This window comes from Equus przewalskii, chromosome 27, assembly GCF_037783145.1.
Source record: "Equus przewalskii isolate Varuska chromosome 27, EquPr2, whole genome shotgun sequence".
NCBI lineage: Eukaryota > Metazoa > Chordata > Mammalia > Perissodactyla > Equidae > Equus > Equus przewalskii.
In genome coordinates this window covers 15,778,474-15,800,304 of record NC_091857.1, presented here as the reverse complement: position 1 = coordinate 15,800,304, position 21,831 = coordinate 15,778,474, and the positions used below count along the sequence as shown (strand labels likewise).

At 36.6% G+C, this 21,831-nt stretch overlaps 1 long non-coding RNA gene across 1 annotated transcript in view; it reads right to left on the bottom strand.

Annotated features, from left to right (window-relative positions):
• Positions 1-21,831, bottom strand: part of LOC139079895 (uncharacterized) — a 158,481-nt gene that overhangs the window by 19,909 nt on the left and 116,741 nt on the right. The window contains exon 2 of the long non-coding RNA XR_011533914.1: positions 368-465. This is a non-coding gene — a long non-coding RNA (uncharacterized lncRNA). The remainder of the gene's footprint in view (positions 1-367; positions 466-21,831) is intronic.

The following is a 21,831-nucleotide window of genomic DNA, read 5'->3' as shown; positions in this document are numbered from 1 at the left end:
AGATCTCACTGAATAGCCAGGAAAGAAAAAAAAACTCCGCCTGAAACAAACACAGAAGTGATTTAAAGACTTCACCCCTAAAAAGTGAAAAGGTAGAGAAAATAGTTACTTTAAATCCCTGAGAAAGGAACTAGCACTGAAAAAACAGGAAATCCATCAAGTCTCAACTTGTTTTCAGAAAGTCCCTAATTAAATTATGAAGGTGAAACCCAGCAGGTACAAAACAAAATCTAATTTTACTGACGATTGACCTCGTAACTTTTATTTGGGGGTAACTGTAATATGGGTTTTCTCACTGTTTTATATTTTAGAATCTTTCTCCTTAAGATAACATGGCAGGAATCGATAAGTTTATTTTTAATCTTACCTCTAAAACAAGGTCAGGCAAGGTCTTGTGTCTTCAATAAAGCGATTGTTTCAAGCTGAACTTGTGTATGACTGCTGAAGCATCAGCAAACACAGGTCCTTTCAACATCAGATCAGGAAGAGAAAACACACAATTAGATGTGAGATTTCTAATGCTAAGTGAACAGAACTGATATTTTTAAAATTAAAAATGTGCCTCCTAATTTTTGCTCTCAAGGTACAGACAGTTACACACATACAATTACAAGATTTACTGCTTAATATCCTCTTAACCACTGAAAGCGATTCTGTTTATGTTAGGAAAAAGAAGCCAAGTAGAAAGGTCATTATGTTGTGTCTGCAGCTCTCACTCCTAATATGTGAGTCTCATTTACAAGTAGAGGAAAAAATCAATAATCCTTTTAAGTCGCCTTGGATTCCAGGTGGAAAATGCTTTAACCCACTGTACCACGGTGACTTAGAGCCACTGTGAGATATTATGTAATATTGTTTCGCCAAGAATCCCAGCTCACTTCAATAGCTTTGAATTGCATTGTTGAGTCTGCCTTGGCTGGTGAAGAAAATGAATGCTGTCACTGCTTCCTGAAAGTTTAACTCTTTTAGCCATCAATTGTTCTTTTTCATCTTCTTGAAAGTTAATTTCGCTTTTATGTAATTTACCTAGAAGACTGACGTAATTTCAGAAACACAGTTCCAGCAGCCCAGGAAGGAAAACTTCCAAGTTTTTAGTTTAATTATGGTCAACTAATGTTTACTAAGCGCCAACTGTGTGTAACATCTTACATACTAGGTGGAGGAGCTGACAAGAAATGAGTAAGACAGTTTCTGTTTTCAAGAAGCTTTAATTAACCAGGGCGAATGAGTTAAGAATATAAATCTGTACGATTTGAAGTTCTATATAAATACCATATGAGAAGAGGAAAAAAGCTTTGTCCAGAGTTCAAAGGTTCAAAGGAGCTCTGTCCCACCTACAAGTTAGAGGAACAAAAGGCTTTATGGGCCTTGAAGAGTGTATGAAAATTTGAAACCAAGAGGCGGGGACATTGCCATGTGGGGGCAAGTGAACTGATGAATAAGGTGAAGGCCAGACAAAAACCAGACCTTTCCCCATAGAAGCCCAGGCAATAGAAGAAGCAGAATTTGGAAAGTAAGTGGAGTCCAGATTGCGAAGGATTTTAAATACGGTGTTTTCCTGAGGAAATTAGTAATATGGTCAAAGTGAGCCGAAAGAAAGAGTATTAGTCTGGTGGTAAAGGAAGATTACACTACTCAATAGGTATTGGGAAGACAGAACAAGGCAAGTAAAGATGCTAAACAGATTAGATTAGACATCAGATGCTTTGGAAGCATACAATAAGTATAGTGTATGTTGATTAATTAAAGCTGTGACTAGTCTCCTGGAACGAGTTCTGAATTTATGCCCCCAAAGCCTGGCTCTCTATGCCATTTCTTCTATGAAATATGTGAGCTTAGTAAGAATAAATAATACATTAATAATAAGTAAGAATAATAAATTATATTAATATAAATAATGAGTGCCAACTATGTGCCAGGCTCTCTGTTGGACACTTAGATGTACCATCTCTAATGCCCATAGCAGTTTTTTAGGTAGGCATCAATAACTTCATTCCACAGATTAAGAACTAAGACACAGGGGACAGCCCCGTGGCCAAGTGGTTAAGTTCGCGTGCTCCACTTCTGTGGCCCAGGGTTTCACAGGTTTGGATCCTGGGTGCGGACATGGCACCACTCATCAGGCCATGCTGAGGTGACGTCCCACATGCCATAACTAGAAGGACCCACAACTCAAATATACACAACTATGTACTGGGGGCTTTCAGGAGAAAAAGAAAAAATAAAATTAAGTAAAAAAAAAGAACTAAGACACAGAGGATGCAGGTAACTTGCCAAATGTCTTAGAAGTGTTAAGTAGCAGAGTTGAGATTTGAGCTGAATATTTCTGATCAAAGTCTGTGCTCATCCAACCCTAGGTTTGAATTAGTTCCTGCCTTGTTTTAGCTCTACAACTTTTTGCATATTATTCAATTATCTTAGTTCTTTATCAACACATTGGGATAATAATTTCAAACCTTCCAGGTTGTTATCAAAATTAAATTAACTGTATCATAGTTAGTGCTCCATAAACTTACTTTTTAAAGGAAAAAGAAATTAAGGAGCTTATACAGAGGAATCTATAACACATGTTTAAATGATGATACTTTCTTGTCTCCAAAGTAAATATTACTATTCATTGGTGATTCAAAAAAAAACTTTCGTTTTAGTCCTTGTGGTCTCTCCATAATCCACTTCTAGTTCATATTATTTTATTCTCCCAGATTCTTTATAATTCCTCAATCTCACACTATATGTTGCATATCAAACAATATCCCCAGAAGATCCCTAGATATGAACATGTGAATGTTCCAAAAGTGTGTAGTATAAGTACTCTCAAAGTACTTCATTAATATAGATAACTTACTTTAATATCCATTGGTGAAAGATTAAGTGACAACGGAATTGACTTCTCTTCTCATTTATTTGTTTTCCATATGCTTTGACAATAGGTTAGATTAGGAACGTAAGAATAGGTGTTTCTGTGTGTTTTCTGGTAAAAAATTAGTACACACTGCAGAACAATGCTTTAAATGTATACGTATCATTCAACATGGATGTATTTTTAAAATGTAGTGTTTATAAAGAAAGAATAAGATATACAACAGAACATAATTTATATAAATTAAGAATATGTGTGCACCAAAAACATGCATTTTGAAAGAACATATACCAACAAAACCATCTTAAACCCATTAGAATGTTTTCCTGTGGTAGGAAGGGGAAGGACATGGGCTGTGGGAATATAATGGAATGATAAATAAAGCAGATGTGGGTTTGTGTGAGCAAATACTGACAAAGTACCATGAAATGAGTGCTAGGTTAGTCGAACCTTTGCACCGGAAGTCCTTTCAAAACTAGTAGAAGAATGGACTTCTGGTGAACTTTCAAAGAGGAGGGAATCCAAGCCTGAGTCAAAGAAATTCTCCTACATCAAAAGGTGGGAAGTATTAGAAAGGTAGTGTTTGACGACACAGGGATAAACAGGAAAAAACAGCAGGGGGTTAAGGATGTAAAGCTATTTCTTGGCAGTCTCGATAGAATCTTACTCTTTTTGAATTCTCTAATCCACATCCCAAGGTTGTCTCTACTCCTTGGAGGCATCAAGGTTTAGGAAGAGAATAATGATCTTTGGAATAAAAAATTACTGGATTTAAATTCCAAACTCCATCACTCAACTGTTGTGAAGACCAGAGCATGGTACTCAAATCTTTTTAAACTTGAGCATCTTCATACAAAAAATTGTCACTTTACTGTGTTGATTTGAGAAATACATGAGTAAAATACTTAAGTGTCTAGCTTAGGGCTAGGTTCATGGTCAGCCCACTATCAATGATAGTTCTTATATGCCTTGTCTTTCCCTGACATTGCCACTCATGTATTCATTTGACAAACACTGAAGGAGACACTACTCTGGATTAAACATTGGATATACAAAAATAGAGAAGACTTATCTATGCCTTCAAAACGCTTGCAGTATAGTGGAGAAAACAGAATTAAACCCAAAAGTGTACTTGAGACCAACCTAAACCAAAAGTATAGGTTGAGAAAGGCAGTGAAGAAGGCATATGCTGGGAGGGCGAGGGACAGAGAGGAGGCACTCAGAATCAGACAGCATTTCTTAGAGGAGTGCTGCCGTGTAGATTTGATAAAAGACAGTTAGGATGCAAAGTTCTGGAAGAATCCATTTGAATGAAGAAAATTGTTAAACTCCAGCTCATGGCCATTCCAAGGACTGGAACTGGTAAATGAATATTTTAGTTGGTTCTCCATTGTATGACTTTATTTTCTAACAAATGAATTTGTAGTTACTGAACTACACAGCCATGTGATAAAACTGCCTACAAGACTTCCCAAATTGACCCGTTTCCACAGTACTTTTATATATTACTTATTTCACTCTGCTTTTCTAGGAAACTCAGTCGGCCAGTGTGGAGATAATTTTGTTTTCCCTAAGGTTAAGACTTCTTTTTAGAGCATTGAAATCCCTGGGAACTGTTTTTCTAAACTCTGATTTAATCCGCATATATTTGCTCAATGTTTGTGTTTCATGCTTCTTTTTGTTAAGTGAATATTATTATAAATACACACTCATATATTTGTGTATATTTATATATTCGTGTGTATGAGATATACATATATATATATCAGCATATAGATCTTTTTTCTTTAAAAGAGAAAATAAGAAAAGTTATGTTTGGACGGGGTGCTATGAACTCAATACGTGATAGTGATGTCAAAAATGTTTTTCCTTTACGACTTCTACTGAAATGGAAAGACTTCCCTGAAACAACACTTAGTGTTTGTTTTTAAAACAAACCCATGGGTTTACTTCGTAAAAACTCATGAATGTTTTTTTATTCATCCCATATCCTTTTCAAGGTTGCTCTGTGCCAAAGGAAATATGATTAAGGCAGCTCAGGAAGAGTTCTGGTTGGCAATAAGACACAATTGACATACCTTGTGTGAGATTCAAAAGGGAGAATGGGAAAATTTGCATGGACCCTTGGGGGCGGCGGCAAGTTATAACTCTTAAACTCTTGTCAAATGATAGACTTTTAAAAATCTCTCCACCCTCAGAGTGATAACAAAACTTAAAATTAGCTCCAAAACTTCTGCGAAAAAAAAGAAGAAAAAAATAAGCCCTAAAAATTTTATAAAGCCCAGTGGCAATATTAAAGCTGGTATTGACAAAACACTTAAATAGATCTATTCCCTGTGTGCTCACTTTCGTGGTTCAAATAGTGTAAGATGTAGTTTACCCTGGGAATTCTTCTCTCCTTGTCTTAAGTATTGACAGTGTTTGAAATAAAATATGTTTATAATGAAATCTATGAGAATGGATTTCTATTGACTCCCACATCTTCACACTGCAGAATGCGTCACAGTTTAGAACTTGCTTTGATGTCGACAGAAATGCTATGTTTTGCAGCAGTACATGGACATAAAATGGGCAAGGTTAGGAAAGGAGAGAGTTGGTGCCAAGAATGGATACTTAGCTTCAAAAGTTCTAAGGTGCACAAAATACACAGAATAAATACCTTCTCCTAAATATATTCAAAACCATTTAAGGGAGCCAGCCTGGGGGCATAGCAGTTAAGTTCCCATGTTCTGCTTTGGTGGCTGGGGGTTCGCTGGTTAGGGTCCCGGGTGCGGACGTACACACTGCTTGTCAAGCTGTGCTGTGGCAGGCGTCCCACAGATAAAGTAGAGGAAGATGGGTACGGATGTTAGCTCAGGGCCGGTCTTCCTCAGCAAAAAGAGGAAGATTGGTGGCAGATGTTAGCTCAGGGCTAATCTTCCTCAAAAAAAAAAAACAACAAAAAAACCGTTTAAGTCACATAGATTCACATTTTCCACCTTCTTTGGAAATCTAACAACTAATAGTTCGGAATTTCCCCACGTGTCCAATGTGGATATAAACAAAGTCCAAACCCAAGCTACACTCTGCAAGTGTCTATTTCCACAGCTCAGTTGATGTGAACCAGTCAATTTCAACAACTAAATGAAATACAGTAAAAAAGGCACTTAATGGAAAAGAGAGAGAAGCTCCATTGACAAGGCTCTGTGGAGTTTGAAGATGTTAGCTCTTCAAGCTGGATTTGTAAGAGAAGGCAGATGTTATTTGCAAATTTTTGTGGCTTTACAAGAAAATAAATATTAATGATGTTGGTTACCTCAAGCACCAAATGTTAAGAATACTTCTCTGTGTGTGTGCGTATTTGTTTCAGACAAACTGTAAAGTTCACAGGTTCTCTGGAATGTCCGGGTGGCCTGGCAAGTTTTCAAAGAACGTGGGGTGACAGGCTTTACTTCAGCTTTGTCTGTACCTTCTTTGGATGTGCCAAAGTTTAACTTTGGCCTTGAGGATTGGCCACAGATATCTCATCAGCTTTGAGTTTGGCTTCAGAATTTCTGATACCAAATAGTGAATGCCTAATACAGTGTCATTTTTCTCTTCTTCAATTAACATATTATTGATCATCATTTGCTTGCATAGGTTATCATCACATTCAAGCACTTTCAGGAGCACAGACATGTATATCATTTGAATTTATTTTTGACATCTGAATATGTGTTACAGATAAATAGAACATTCCAGATGTAAGTTGGAGTGGAAAATCTCCTTAAATGTTTCTGTGTTGAAAATCTATTTATCAGTTGAAATGTATAGATATTATTTCAAAGATAAAATACTTCACCAATTGATAATAAACTTTATATTTACAGAGTGATTAAGAACTCCAAGTAATTAAAGTAAGGAAATAGCATTAAACTACTTTAAAAATATTTTTAAATTTTTTATTTACTTATAAATAGGACATTAGGAGATAAGTCTTTCAAGAAAAAGACTTTCTTGTTAATTTTTCACATCTTGTAAAAATGAATTATAAGCAGAATGTCCAACCAAAACATATTTAGTTCTCACCAATTAAACCTCCATACAATAGACTCTAAATAGATGATTTAGGAAGATAATTCCTCCCAGTTCCGAGTCAATGAAAGCTAAGCACTTAACAAGAGTTTGTCAAAATTATTGCTCTAAACTGCTCAGCATCTTCAAAAGCGAAGATAAAGAATTTCTGAGACTTGCCTGATCTGTGGATCTTAGCTACAAAGTTGCACAAGAAAGCATAAGAGAAAAGGTCTTCTTGAATTATATTCTTTGTACAAAATCATTGATATTATTAACATTACTATGTTTGTACCTTATCTATGAGATATGGAGAAGGGACTGGGTTTTTTGCTGCTGCTGCTTCTTTTTTCTAATTCAACAGCAGAAGGAAATAACGAGGAATTCTACACTTCTGCCTTACTCATTCTTAGGGGTTCCCAAATCTCACACAGCTGACATTACACTGAGTCTGATCGAAAATATATTTCCAGAATGGAAAAGCTGTATGGAAAATATCATAAATTTGTCACTGACAATGTAAGAAGCATGGAGGTTTTTTTTTGCTGAGGAGTGTTCACCCTGAGCTAACATCCATGCCAATCTTCCTCTTTTTTTCGCTATGTGGGCCACCAGCACAGCATGACTGCTAACAGAGAGGTATAGGTCTGTGCCCTGGAACGGAACCCGGGCAGCTGAAGCAGAACATGCTGAACTTAACCACCAGGCTGTGGGGGCTGACCCAGCACGGAGATTGTTTTTGTGTTCACACTCATCAGTTAGATGTTCACAGAGTAATTATAATGTACCATAATATAGCCAGATAACTGGCCTTAAGCCAGAGACAAGCTACATGACACACAGGAGATGTTCAAATACTTTTTTCAAGGACTTTTTTAGATGTATTTTACATATTTAAAAAAACAGGCTGCTTGAACAAAGAAAACTTTAAAAATACATATTGTAGTTAACATTATTGATATAGCAAGACTAATCAATGATTGCCCATGGAGTACAATGACTGGAATTTTCTTGTGAAGTAACAAAGCTGTATGCTATTTTTTACATGTTACCTGCAGTAAGGATCCATTTATTAGTCTTTTAGGACTGATGCTAAAACTGATGTATAGGCAAGGAAAACTGAGCTGCAGAAAGAAATTCAGAGATGGTTTTGTTATCTTGAAATCCAATTAAACTGTTCCATCGCCACCCTGCAAGATTTCAGGGAAGAATTTTCTCAAGGGATCTCATGAGGCTGCATGTTCATTTTAAAAATATTAAAAATAAAAATATGTCAGGGCTATAATTTTTTTGAAAATTTCTTTTGTAAAAGCTCTATTGAGACATAATTCACACATCATGCCATTCAGCCACTTGAAGTACACACTTCAAAGACTTTATTATAATCACAGACTTGTACAACAATCGCCATAGTCATTCTGGAACATTTCATTACCCCAAGAAACACTGTGCCCCTTAGCTGTCACCCTCCAGCACTCCATCCCTACCCCCAGCCCCAGGCAACCACTAATCTACTCTCTGTCTCTATAGATTTGCCTATTCGTGACATTTCATATAAATGGAATCATACAGTAAGTGGCCTTTTGTGACTGACTTCTTTTACTTACCCAATGTTTTTTAGGTTTATCTATGTTGTAGCATGAATCAGTAATTAATTTCTTCTTATTGTCAAATAATATTCCATTGTATGGATATACCACATTTATTTATCCATTATCAGTTGGTGGATATTTCGGTTGTTTCTACTCTTTGGCCATTATGCATAATGCTGCTATGAACATTTGTTTACTAGTTTTTGTGTGGACATATGTTTTCATTTTTCTTGGGTATATACCTAGAAATAGAATTGCTGGTCTTATGGTAATTCTATGTTTAGCATTTTGAGAAGCAGCCAAAACGTTTTGTGAAGTGGCTGCACAATCTTGCATTCTCACCAGCAATTCTCCATACCCTCACCAACACTCATTATGGTCTGTCTTCTTTATTTTAGCCATCCTAGCAGGTGTGAAATGGCATCTCAATGTGGTTTTTAATTGCATAGCAATAGTGACCAATGATGGTGAGCATCTTTTGATGTGCTTATTGGGTATTTGCATGCATTCTTTGGAGAGTTAGCTATCCAAATCCTTTGCCCATTATTCTAATTGGGTCATTCGTTGCTGTATTGTCGAATTGTAAGTGTTCTTTGTATATTCTGGATATAAATCTCTTAGATAGATGATTTGCAAATATTTTCTCACATGTTGTGAGGTAGCTTCACTTTATTAATAATGTCCTTTGAGACACATAAATTTTTAATTTTGATGCTGCTTGTAATTTTGATGTCATATCTAAGAAACTGTTACCTAATACAAGGTAACAAATATTTACTTCTGTGTTCTCTTCTAAGGGTTTTATGGTGTTAGCTCTTACATTTATGTTTATAATTCATTTTGTGTTAATTTTTGCATATGGTTTGAGATAAGGGTCCAACATTCTTCTTTTATAGATGAGTATCCAGTTGTCCCAGCATCAACAATTGAAAATATTCTTTCCTCATTGAACTGTCATGATACCCCATCAAAAATCAATGGACAATAAATGTAAGTTGTTAACTCAACAAAATAGGTTTATTTCTGGATTCTTAATACTACCATATTAATATATATATATATATCCTTATGCCAGTACCACACTATCTTGCTTATTGTAACTTTGTAGTAAGTTTCAAACCAGGAAGAATGAGTGTTCCAACTTTGTTCTTTTTCAAGATTATTTTGCCTATTCTAGAGTCCTTGCCTTTTGATAGGAATTTGAGCCCTAGCCTGTCAATTTCTGCAAAAAAGCAGTTGGGATTTTGACAGGGATTTTGTTGAATCTGCAGATCAATTTAAGCAGTATTGTCATTTTAACACTATCAGCCTTCCAATTTATGAACATGATGTCCTTCCATTTATTTAGATCTTCTTTAATTTATTTCTACAATGTTTTATGGTCTTCAGTGTACAAGTCTTTTTGTTAAAGTGTTTTTTAAGGATTTTGTTCTTTTTGATGCTATTATAAATGGAATTGTTTTTTTAATTTCATGCTTGGAGTATTCATTGCTAATGTATAGAAATTCATTCGATCTTTTTATATTGATCTTGCAACTTAGCTGAATCCACTTATTTGTTCTAAAGCATTTGTGTGTGTTTGTGTATGTGTGTATTTGTAAAATTCTTAGGATTTTCTTCATCCAAGATCATGTCATTAGTGAATAGAGATAGTTTTATTTCTTTCCTTCTAATCTGGATGTCTTTTACTACTTTTAAATTGCCTAATTGCCTGGATTTTCCTCTTATGCTTTTTTGCTCAGTTTTTTATTTGCCCCAACTGGTATTGCAGCCTCAGGCAGCTGTGATGTTAAATAATTGCCCAAATAATTGCTCAAGCTTTTTTTTTTTTAATAAGTGCCATGGAAAAAGTAGTTTTCACACTTGACTCTTAGTCAAGTCAAATAAATAGGACTTTTCAGGGAGATACCTGCCAGGTCAAACGCTGACAGCTCTCTGGTGATGAAGATTTTGGGGAGACTCTAAACCCCTTCTGCTTCTGCCCCATTCACTATTATCTGCTGGTTTTCACATCTACCATATTTGAGACGCTAGCTGATTTCCAAGGTTATCAAGGAGCTGGGGAAGGAGAATGGGAAGAGGGAAAGTTAAGGTGCCACAAAGCTCACCACTGTTCTTCTCAAGATTCAGCTTTGTTTCTTGATAAATGCCCTTTGGATTATTGCAAGCCATTGGTATGTTTTTAGATTTCTGAAAAAGTTGATTTTGATAGTTTATCCCGCGTTTTTATTTCTTATATGAAGGAATCAATTTTTGAAGATCTTTACTTTTCCATTCCAGAAGGCTTATCTTTGAGAGCTATCATTTTAAATCTACTTCTGGAAACAATCAGAAGGCATCTTCAATATTGCACAAAGCTTTAATTTGTGGGGTTGCTTTAATGAAATTGCATCATCACCACCAACCAAATCTTTGAGTCCAGAAATTAAAGAGAAGATAAATCTTCACCTTGCTGTTTTGTATTAGAGAGGAAGTAACGCTGAATAACTTGAGGCAACTTTATCATTAGTAGTAACATATACAGTAACAGAGTTAGCTAAAAATTGTCTTGTTTCTTCAGTGACCCCAATGGAACGGGAGCATATATTTAGTTTCACAATGTGCTCTACTGTGCCCATAGGAGCAACCTAACCGTTTACTATGCTAAAATATAATCGTTCTTGCATGGTCATGTCAAAATTTAGAAGTGTGACTAGTAAAACCTTAATAACAAAAATTTAATACCAATTAATTTTGATAAAATTTCTGACTTTTTTTATTCCAGAAGTTTATTCTATGTTATTATTTGGCTTTGGTCTCATCTTAAATGAAATGTTGATTTTAATATTTTCTCATTCAGCATTTTTCCAAATTACTTTTTCAATACCCCTCTACTTTCTAAGAATAGTTGGGACAACTTAGGTAGCACAGAAAATCATAACCAAGTGATTGGTATCTTGATGGATTTTACAGATTTGTCTACTGGTTTTATATAATGGCTAGAACAATGGAAAGTATTCTCCTGCGACAATATGGATCATGTGAGAAGTCTGTGTCTGAATTTTTCATTTTCTTTCCTTACTTCTAAAAGAGCTATGCAGAAGGGTAGAAAGTAAGAGTTGTCTGCAAGTTTTTCCGAAATTTGTTTTACAAACTTGTAAGCCCTTAGGAGAACTAGAGAACAGTGGCACTAGAGGAAGTGAAAGAGAGATTGGGTTTCAAGATATAGCAACAGCATTATTTTGGATTAACTTTTAATTTTGAAATAATTGTAAATTTTTGGAAGAGGTATAAGAACTGTACAAAGAACTCCAGTACAACCTTGTGATGGTCAACTTTATGTGTCAAGTTGACTGGGCTAAGGGATAGCTAGATAGTTGGCAAGAAATTATTTCTAGCTGTGTGTGTGAAGGCCTTTCTGGAAGACTTGAGCATTTGAATCAGTAGAGTAAAGTGATCCACTCTCACCAATGTGGTGGGCATGATCCAAGCTGTTGAGGGCCCAAACAACAAAAAGGAGGAGGAAGGGTGAATTCTCTCTTTCTCTCTCTTTCCTTGAGCTGGGAGGTCCATTTACTCCTGGCCTTGGACATCAGAGCTCTTGGTTCTCAAGCCTTTGTACTCCGACCGGGAGTTACATCATCAGCTCCTGTAGTTCTCAGGCCTTCAGACTTGGACTGAATTATACCACTGGTTTTCCTGGTTCTCTAGCTTGCAGACAGCATACCATGGGATATCTCAGCTTCTATACTCACATGAGTCAATTCCCATAATAAATCTCCTCTTATATCTCTCTATATATCCTATTGGTTCCATTTCTCTTGATAACTCTAATACAAACATTCACCTTTATACCACAATTTTTAGCATTTTACAACATTTCCTTCTTTCTCTCTTTCTATTTTGAGCCTTTTTTCTTTTTTTTTTTTTTTGAGGAAGATTAGCCCTCAGCTAACTACTGCCAGTCCTCCTCTTTTTGCTGAGGAAGACTGGCTCTGAGCTAACATCCGTGCCCATCTTCCTCTAGTTTATACGTGAGACGCCTACCACAGCATGGCTGCCAAGCAGTGCCATGTCCGCACCCGGGATCCGAACCAGCAAACCCCGGGCCGCCGGGAAGCGGAACGTGCGAACTTAACCGCTGCGCCACCGGGCCGGCCCCTATTTTGAGCCATTTTTATGTTGCAGATGTGATGACCCAAATTCCCAAATTTTTCAATATGTTTCCTAGAAACAAGGTCATTCTTCTTTATAACTCTAGTACACCTAATAAAATAAGGAAATTAACATGAATACAATACTATCATCTAATCCCCAGACATTCAAATTTTACCATTCTTTCTGATAATGCCCTTTACAGAACAAAATAAGTTTTCTCTTTTTCTCGTTTCTTTTCCAGTCCATAAACCAAACCAGGATCACACATTGCATTTACAGGCCATGTGTCTTTATACTCTTTCAGTCTTTATGTATTTTTATGGCCTTGCCTTTTTCCCTTTTTGTTTTTAAAGATATAGGTGTTCCATGATTTTCCATATAATTTATTTCTGTTGTTCGTTTTTGCAGGAATACCACAAAGAAATGCAGGGTTCTCAGTCCATCCCATTAAGGGCATACGATTTGTCCCACAATTGGTGATATTAACTTTTACCACTTGCTTAAAAAAGTATCATCTGCCGGATTTCTCCCTTCTAAGCTTAATTAATAAGCATCTTCTGACTTTTTAATTAACAAGTAAATAAAAAATATTTTTTTGAATACTGTGAGACTATGTAAACATCCTGTTCCTGATCGAACATTGATCTACTAATTTTAGCATCCATTGATGATTCTCTCCTGAATCAATTATGATGATGATGATTGCCAAATGGTGATTTTCTAATTCCACTATCCCATCTATATTTGTTAGTTGGCACGCTGCTATAAGGTAGAGATTTCTCTTCCATTCCTATTTTTCAATGGACTATGATAAATTATTGTCATTATTTATTTTGATGTTAAATTTTTCCCAGGTTTAGTCAGTGGGGCACCTTCAGATAAACTTCTCTGTTCTTTTCAAATGTCCCTATTGACCTTTGAATAAACTTCTTATTTTCTGTAAGACAGACATGACAGAATGTTCCAGGTTAATCTTATATTTCCTTAGCCCAAGCCCTGGAATCAGCCATTTCCCCAAGAAACTATGGTTTGTTTGGTTTTTTTACATTAGAGAACGGATTTAGAAAACACAATGTGGGAGCCCAGTGTGTATTCATTACTTCCAGGTGCCACTGCTTTTAGGACATCCTAGAGGACAGTTAGAAAATATATGTATCTGTACACAAAACTCACACACATATTTATGTATCTATATTTGTTTATAAGTAAAAACCGTAAGTTCACACTGATTCCGCCAATGTACTCTAGCTTTTCTCCCCTTTCGTATTTGTATCTTCTTTATCCAGCAATAGAAATCTAACTCCTATTATTTTGAATGCATTTATTTATTTGTTTAATTCTCTTGTCTTTAATCATGCAATTCTCTGGGCTGTTTCTTTGGTGTCAGCCTTTAAAATATGCGTGTTATGCTGACTAAATTCCTCTCCACCTCAAAAGCCACTGACTCACGGCGTCGAGCAGCTGAGTTCCCACAGGAAAGGAGAACGGAAGGAACTAGCTCAAGCATTTTGAAAACGCGTTTCTCTCACAGGCTCATAAAAGAAATTACCTTGGTGTGAATGAAGTGAGAAAGAGAGGACTGTGTTTCCTGAAACAGTAGAGATTATCTTCTGCTTCCCACAAAGTGCTTCTGCAGAGGGAGCAAGATAAACAAATCTTAAGGAGAACTGGCTACATGGTGATTCTAGTTAGAAGAACCAAAGACAGTCTTTCAAAGTGACTGGGTCCCAGTCAAGGCATAAAAGCTGGGGAGACTTGAAGATCCTGAAGCAGCCATGTGGTCAGGAATAAGAGATGTCTGTGAAGAGAAAGGATTGGGGAATAGAGAGCGTCCCCTCCCACAATGCCTTGGCACTGAGTCAGTTTACTGGAATCATAGAACGGCCTTGGGGATGGGAGAAAAACTGAGTGACTGAATGGAACGGGACTTGGAACCAGAAATAAGATTGAGTTACAGAAAATAAAGTGCTATTCTGGAGCACTCAAGTCTATGGATTGAGATTCATAGCTACCATATATGGAAATGGTATATGAAAACCACACAAATATAAAATAATATAAAATATTAATACATAACTTGAAATACTCATAAAAATCATATGACTAGATTTCTTATGGTAAACTATAGAGTTAACGAAATCATTACTTACTTATAATAGCCTGGTGAAACTGGAAGATATTTTTTACCCCAAATTCCTTTAAACTTTTTGATATATAACTCCAAAATAGCCTCCTTAAGATAGCTTTTCAAGTTTGATGACAAACTTAAGAAATTCCATTATGATAAAAATTTTTAATGATAGATTTTCTTTTTTGCAATGACCTCTACAGTCACAAGTCTCTCTTTGCCCTTTGTAAATCATAATCCCAGACAGAGTTCCCAGGTGGGAAACACCGTCCTTTGACATCACCTTGATAAATGCTCCATATTATGCACTTCTCCTGTGCCTCTGTCAACATCAGGAACAGGCACCGGACTGTGGAATCTATTTTTGTCAAACAAGCTTCCCATTTGCTTTGCTTGTCACAGCGGGTCATCTTGGACTGCTTTTTGCTGACTCTGCTTTTCCTTCTTGTTCTGCATAATGCACACGCAATATGTCCCAGGCGTTTCAGCAGTTACAGAATTTGAATCACAAAACAATATGAAAAAGTATGTTCGTATCCTATTGCTTTGACCTAACCTTGCATATTGGTTCCTTGCTGTTCTAAGTAGCCACCTGGTTTCCAACAACCTCCTTTCGTTTGCTGATGGAGTTCTCTCACCAGTTCTGAGGTTTTCATTGTCAATGCCCTAAGTGTCCATTAAGGCCCTCCTTAAACCATATTTTCTGAGAGGAAATTCCAAATTCTTTCCACGTGAATTAATCTTTTTTCTTGATTCTCTCATTGCAGTTTGGACAACTAATAGAGCACTTACCTCCTTCTTTGGATTATAATTACTTGGGTAAACACAAATATGTGAAGGCAGATTCCAAAGCTTCAGAGAAAAAGTGGGTGTGGTTTCATGACATAAGACTTTGGAAAGGAAGACTGATTTTTGTGTACTTTCACAAAAGGCTTTGCTGAAGAGGAATTGTCCAGAAAGAACCTAAATAAACAAACATGATAGCAAAAATTCAAGAGTGTACAACAGGGACCAACAAGCTTTTTCTTTAAAGAGCCACATAGTAAATACTTTTGCCTTTGCAGGTCATACAGTCTCTGTTGTAACTACTACATTTTACCATTGTAGTATGAAAGCAGCTATAGATGATACAGAAATGGAATGGGTCTGGCTGTTTCAATAAAACTTTATTTATACAAAAACATATGGTGGGCAGGATTTGACCCTTGGATCTAGTTTCCTGACCTCTGGGCTGGAAGACTTTTTTAAAGAGAAAAGGAAGGCTTAAGTTGACTTTGCCGTAAGAATGATTACAATGTTGGTATAACCAGTTTTTAATCTTTCTTTGACCTCTACATCAGTTTCCAATCTCCCACTAGATAGTTCCGCTGTATGTCCTGTAGGCACTTCATATTCATCATGCTTAAAACTAAACTAATTTTCTTACTTAGGATAAGGGTCCTCATTTATTTACATCAAGGATTTTATAATTTTACCAGCAATTTAACTTCTAAGTCTATATGCTTCTTTGTTTACTTGTGCTTAATAAGGAGCTGAGTCTTCTCAATTCTAAATATCTATTAATTATTATTGGGAGAGAATTCTCCATCGGTCTCTCATTTCTAAACTTCTTGCAAGCAGAAGTGTTTTCTCAGTGTTTTCAGGACTGTCTTTCCCTGAAGGAGAAATGTATAGCAAACATCCTTGCAAGACAGAGAAAGGGTCTTTTCTCTAGAGCAGATGACAGGTTTCTTTGTTGTCCAGTATAATAATGCCTCTCTCCAGGGCAAAGGTTGAGCAGACTTTCTTGCAGTCCATTATAAAAAATTAGAGACTCCTAAAATCGTTTTCTCAGCTATTACTGAATCAAGCATGGGTAATCCATCCTGAGGTAAAATTCCTCTCCAGCTGTGAACCTGTGAAACTAGACAAGTTATGTGCGTACAAACTATGGTAGGGACAGGCATGGGATTGACGTTCCCATTCCAAAAGGGGGAAATTAGAAAGAAGAATCTAGTCACGGGTCCCAAGCAAGGCCAAAACCTAGCAGGGCAATTTTCTTTAGATTTTTAAGGCTTGAGATAATCCTCTTTGGCTCAGTGCTCTCTCCTGCAGACCCACTAATGTGGTGGCCTCCTCTTCTGGACCCGGTGGGATGATGTTGTTGCCCTCTTAGCTCTTGGTGACAATCCTACCCCACTGAAACTGAGGAAGTGACAACCTTATCCTCTTGGCCTGTGCCCTTTGTACCCCTGATGGTAGTGGCAACAGTGCTGATCTCTGCATTGCCTTTGGGGTCATTCTTCCGTTTTCTTGAAGGAAAATGTGTTTGTAGGCAGATAGCCCTATTGTCCTGTTCCATGGAACACCAGAAGTCTGACAGCCTTCCTTTGTCTCATTCCCTCTCTGTCCCCGTTAGTCCAAGCTGGCAGTGTTTCTACTGGTATACCCCTATCTTTATTTCTTCCTGCTGAGATGGCTTTTTTGATTCAGCCATATAGAGTCACATATGACTCACACATATGGGTCACACCATAATCTCTTTATCAAATGATTGTCCAACCACAGCTTTGGTGTTCTCTACAGAACACACTTTCTCATTTTTTGCAAGATGAATAGGCTGGGAATTTTCCAAATCTTCAAGTTTTGCTTCTTTTTGTTTCACAATTCCTTCTTCAATTCATCTCTTTCCTCTTGCATTTTACTATCAATGGTAAAGAGAAATCAGAGTACACCTTCAAAATTTTTCTTAGAAATTGCCTCAGCTAAATATCCAATTTCGTGGTTACAAATTCTATCTTCCACAAAACACTAGAACGCAATTCAGACAAGTTCTTTACAACAAGGATCACCTCCATCAGTGTCCAATGACGTGTTCCTCATTTCCATTTGAGGCTTCACTGAAGCATCTCCTATACTTCTACCAATAATATCTTCAAAGCAATCTTGGCTTTTTTTAACATGCACCTCAAAACTCTTCCAGCCTTGACCCATTACCCCTTCCAAAGCCAATCTTACATTTTTAGATTTTTTTTTTACAATAGCACTCCACTTCTCCGTACCAAAATCTGTACTAGCTGCCCTAACAAAATAACATAGACTATGTGGCTTAAACAACAGAAATTTATTTTCTCACTGTTATGGAGGATAGAAGTCCAAGACCAAGGTGTCAACAGAGTTGTTTTCTTCTGAGGCTTCTCTCCCTGCCTTGCAGAGGACTGCCTTTTCACTGTGTCCTCACATGGTCTTTCCTCTCTAGGCACACATCCCTGGTATCTCCTGGTGTCTCCAAATTTTGTCTCTTATAAAGACACCTGCCAAATTAGATTAGGGCCCACCCCAATGACCTCATTTTAACTTAATCAGCTCTTTAAAGGCCCTATCTCTACATACAGTCACATTCTGAAATACTGGATGTTAGAGCATCAACATGTGAATTTTGTGAGGACACAATTCAGCCTGTAACACTTGGTTATTGATATTTAATGAAGACACTCATTTCGAAGAACAGAGTTGTTGAGGCAGTCTGGTATTACTACATGAAAGCATCAACCCCTGCAGTGAACCACTTTTGTTCTTGAACAGGGAGAAAAAGCCAATGGCCCTATCATGTGTAGTTTTCATTTTTACCCCTGTTTTCGGATAACAACACTGCTGATAATTATCTTTGAACATAAAAGACAATGATGTAGATGGTACTTGGGTTCCTTAACTGAATTTTCTCTGGATTATTCTATAAATCATGAATTTTATTTCCATAATGTGAGGTAAGACCTCAGACTATTTGAAAGCTAGGTTGCCTGTTGTTCTTTTTTCATAATTAGCAGAGAATAAAATTTATTTTCTTAATGTGTTTAACATTTTCTTTTCCAACTTTAGACACTAAGCTAATTCGGTTATTTCTTTTTTCCAGTTTTGCTTCCAGCTACTAAGGATTGCTACAGAAAATTAACCACAGGTTGAATGTGTGCACTACTAGGTTATTCTGTTTAATTTTTTTCAACCTCTTCATTTTTGCTCAATAATGTTTCTAGTCCTTATGGATTGAATTACAGATATTCCCTACATAATATGTTTCTAGCTTTTCTAAGTACTTAACTGCTATTCTGCTTTCTTCCTTCATTATTCAGATAATAAGGTTATCTAGCGGGATAACTTTATTTCCACATTGTATTGAGATAATAAAGGCTGTTGTATGGGAAATTCCTCTGTTCTACGTCATATCTCAGAAGTTCTCTGTGTCTTCATCTGCTTGTTCCTTTTTTTTATTTCCTAAAAAAAGATATATAAGGGTTTTTTTTTCTTGTCTGGTTTTTCTCTCATTTCTGTTCATAATTTTTTTCTTCTTTGGGGAACTTCTTTCATATATTCACTTTCTGGCTTATAGTAGTCAATCTCAGCCTTCTAAAAGTTCCTTCCCACTTGGAAGCACTCAGGCTTAATCTCGGTATATCTGTGTATCTCTCCATCTAATGTCTGTCTATAATGTGCATATTCACGAGCCTGATATTTCTCGTGGCACAATCTAATAAGAGTGTAAACATATTTCCTTCCGTTCAGAGGCAAGCTTCCTAAAGAGCAGATCTAGTGCTTTGAATTCTTCCTCATTTAATTTTAACCAAGACCTGAGAATAATAGCAATTAAATCCTAAACCCCAAAGATATTACCTAAGAATAAAATCTGTGAAACATCTTCTTGGGATGACTGACAAAGCTAAGCTATCATTTAAGTAACCGACTCCATGGAAAGAATATATCAATATAGGACTAAGGAGTTCCTGGATATCCATTTTCAGTCAAGGTTACTTAGGAAAATTTGGAAATTGCTTCTAACAGAAAAGTAAACCTAACCCAGTTAGTTAACCACTGTCAAAACGGAGAACATATAAACAAAAGGGCAGTCTTAGCTTGAAGTCAGAAAAGTAGATCCTGGAGCACAAGGATTTGCCAGGACATCTTTACACTATTTAGGAGGAAGAGTGGCTGATTACTGAGTGGATTTCTTTCAGGATTCAGGCTATTCCCAAGCTTTACACTTTTCTATAGCTCCTCAACTAACTCTGGGGTAAAGTAGAAGTTTCTTAGCATGTAAAAGCCTTGGCATGATTTTGTTCCTGGCTACATGGCTAGTCTCATCTTTTGTCATACTCTAAATTACACATAGATCTCAGACATAACAGATTGCAACTTGAAGTTTTCTGTGTAGCCCATTCTACGTTTGCACATAATGTTGTTTATGCTGAATATATTTCTCACTCTTCTTTCCTAGTTAACACCCACTAATCCTTCATATGGCACAGATAATCCCTGCTGAGAAACTTCTTTGATCCATTAGGCTACGTAAGTGCCCTCATTTGAGGTCTCACGCACTTTGTGCTTACCTCCGACATAGCACTTATTATCATGAACTATACTATCTGTGTCTGTTTTCTCGCTAGACTATGAGCTCCTTGAATATGTGGACAGTGTTTTATCTATCTTTGTGTTCCCAGTATGTGTACATATGTGTAGCATATGGCTTGGTAAATAGTAATTCAAAACCTAATTGATGAAAAAAATGAATGAAGAATGTCACTACAGTGAAGATGAGTACATCAGTTTATTATAACTTGATGTTAATAACCATTAAATTAATCTAACTAACATCCTTGTTCTTTGTTCTCTTTTTGCCAAGCAAATTTCTGACTATAATTTCCCTTCCCATGGTAATTGGCTTCTGTTAGAAAATATTTTGCTAACTTAAGCCTCTCCTACTTTCAGTATTTATATTTCTCATTGTATTCTGGATATTGAATTGTGATGTGCTGGATAGTTATGTTTACCCCTCTGGATGTATTGTCCACCATTTTGTACCCAATTTTTTTCCCCAAGTGACTGACTTAAATGGAGTACATCAATGGGTTTCTTTGTCCATTAGTTTCTTCTTGTATTTGGCCAATGGGAAGCCTGCAAAGTAGATAACAGGGAGGGATGATTGAGGGAACAGAATATTTATTCCTCCTTGTGCGTATGTCTCTTAACTGAAAGTTACTAATTCTTTCAAGGTGGTCTTATATACAACACTCTTCTCTTCTGGATTCTGATAACTCTACCCACTCTCCTTTTTCCTGTCCAGACATGTTAACAGTCCCATTGTTACTAGGCCTTGGGTGATGCAGTGTCCTCTTGTGGTTTCACTTTATTCAGCCTTTTAAAAAATATTCTAGTTAAAGCATGCCTTACTGGGGCTGTATTGTGGATTAGATTTGCCATATTTGGTTTTGACTAATACAGTAACTAGTTCAGGAAATAGCTCCAGGAAACAGATCCTCAAAATGAAATTCTAGAATGGAATTACTCATATATGCAAAGAACACAGGGATAATAACTCCTTGCTAAAGGGAATGGGACATGGGTAATCCATGACATAGAGTGGAATTATAATTAATCAAATTAAATCATTAGAGGAAGCACAGATGGAGGGAGATCAAGTAGCTGTGGCACTTAGTAGTTATGGCAACAATAGTGATTGCAAGATTGTTGGATTCTCTGAATTTGGTTTATTGCCTTAGAGATGTGAATATAAGAAAAGCGAAAATATGAACAGACAATTATGAACACCTGTGCAGATCGGCGATCCGGAAGGCCTGTTGGCAGTTTTAAAGTAATCCTTCATCTCATGAATTCATACGGGATAGCAGACTGAGGGGTTTGGTTGTAAACATCATTTAAATACTTAAGTTTGCTAAGTATCTCACACTAAGATAAGAACCACGGTGGGGAAGGAATAGGACTTTTATGTACTAAATGGGAATATTTACATAGTAGGGACAAAAGATGTACTTGTCCTGCTTTTCCTCAAGGCTGTGTCAGATGTACTCTCCTATGTGATATTGTGTTGGGCAGAGTAGTCTCGAGTTTTAAAGTACATGTGAAGCACCTGAGAATCCTATTAAAATAGTATTGCAGTAGGTCTGGATAGTGGGCTGGGATGTGGCCTAAAAATAATCTTAATCTTTTACATTGAAGAAGTTATGTTAAATGAAAATAGTGAACAGGAAGTGACAAGCACCGTAAATGTCCTAGTAAAATATGTGTGTGCCAGAGAAAGGGGGAGAAATGCT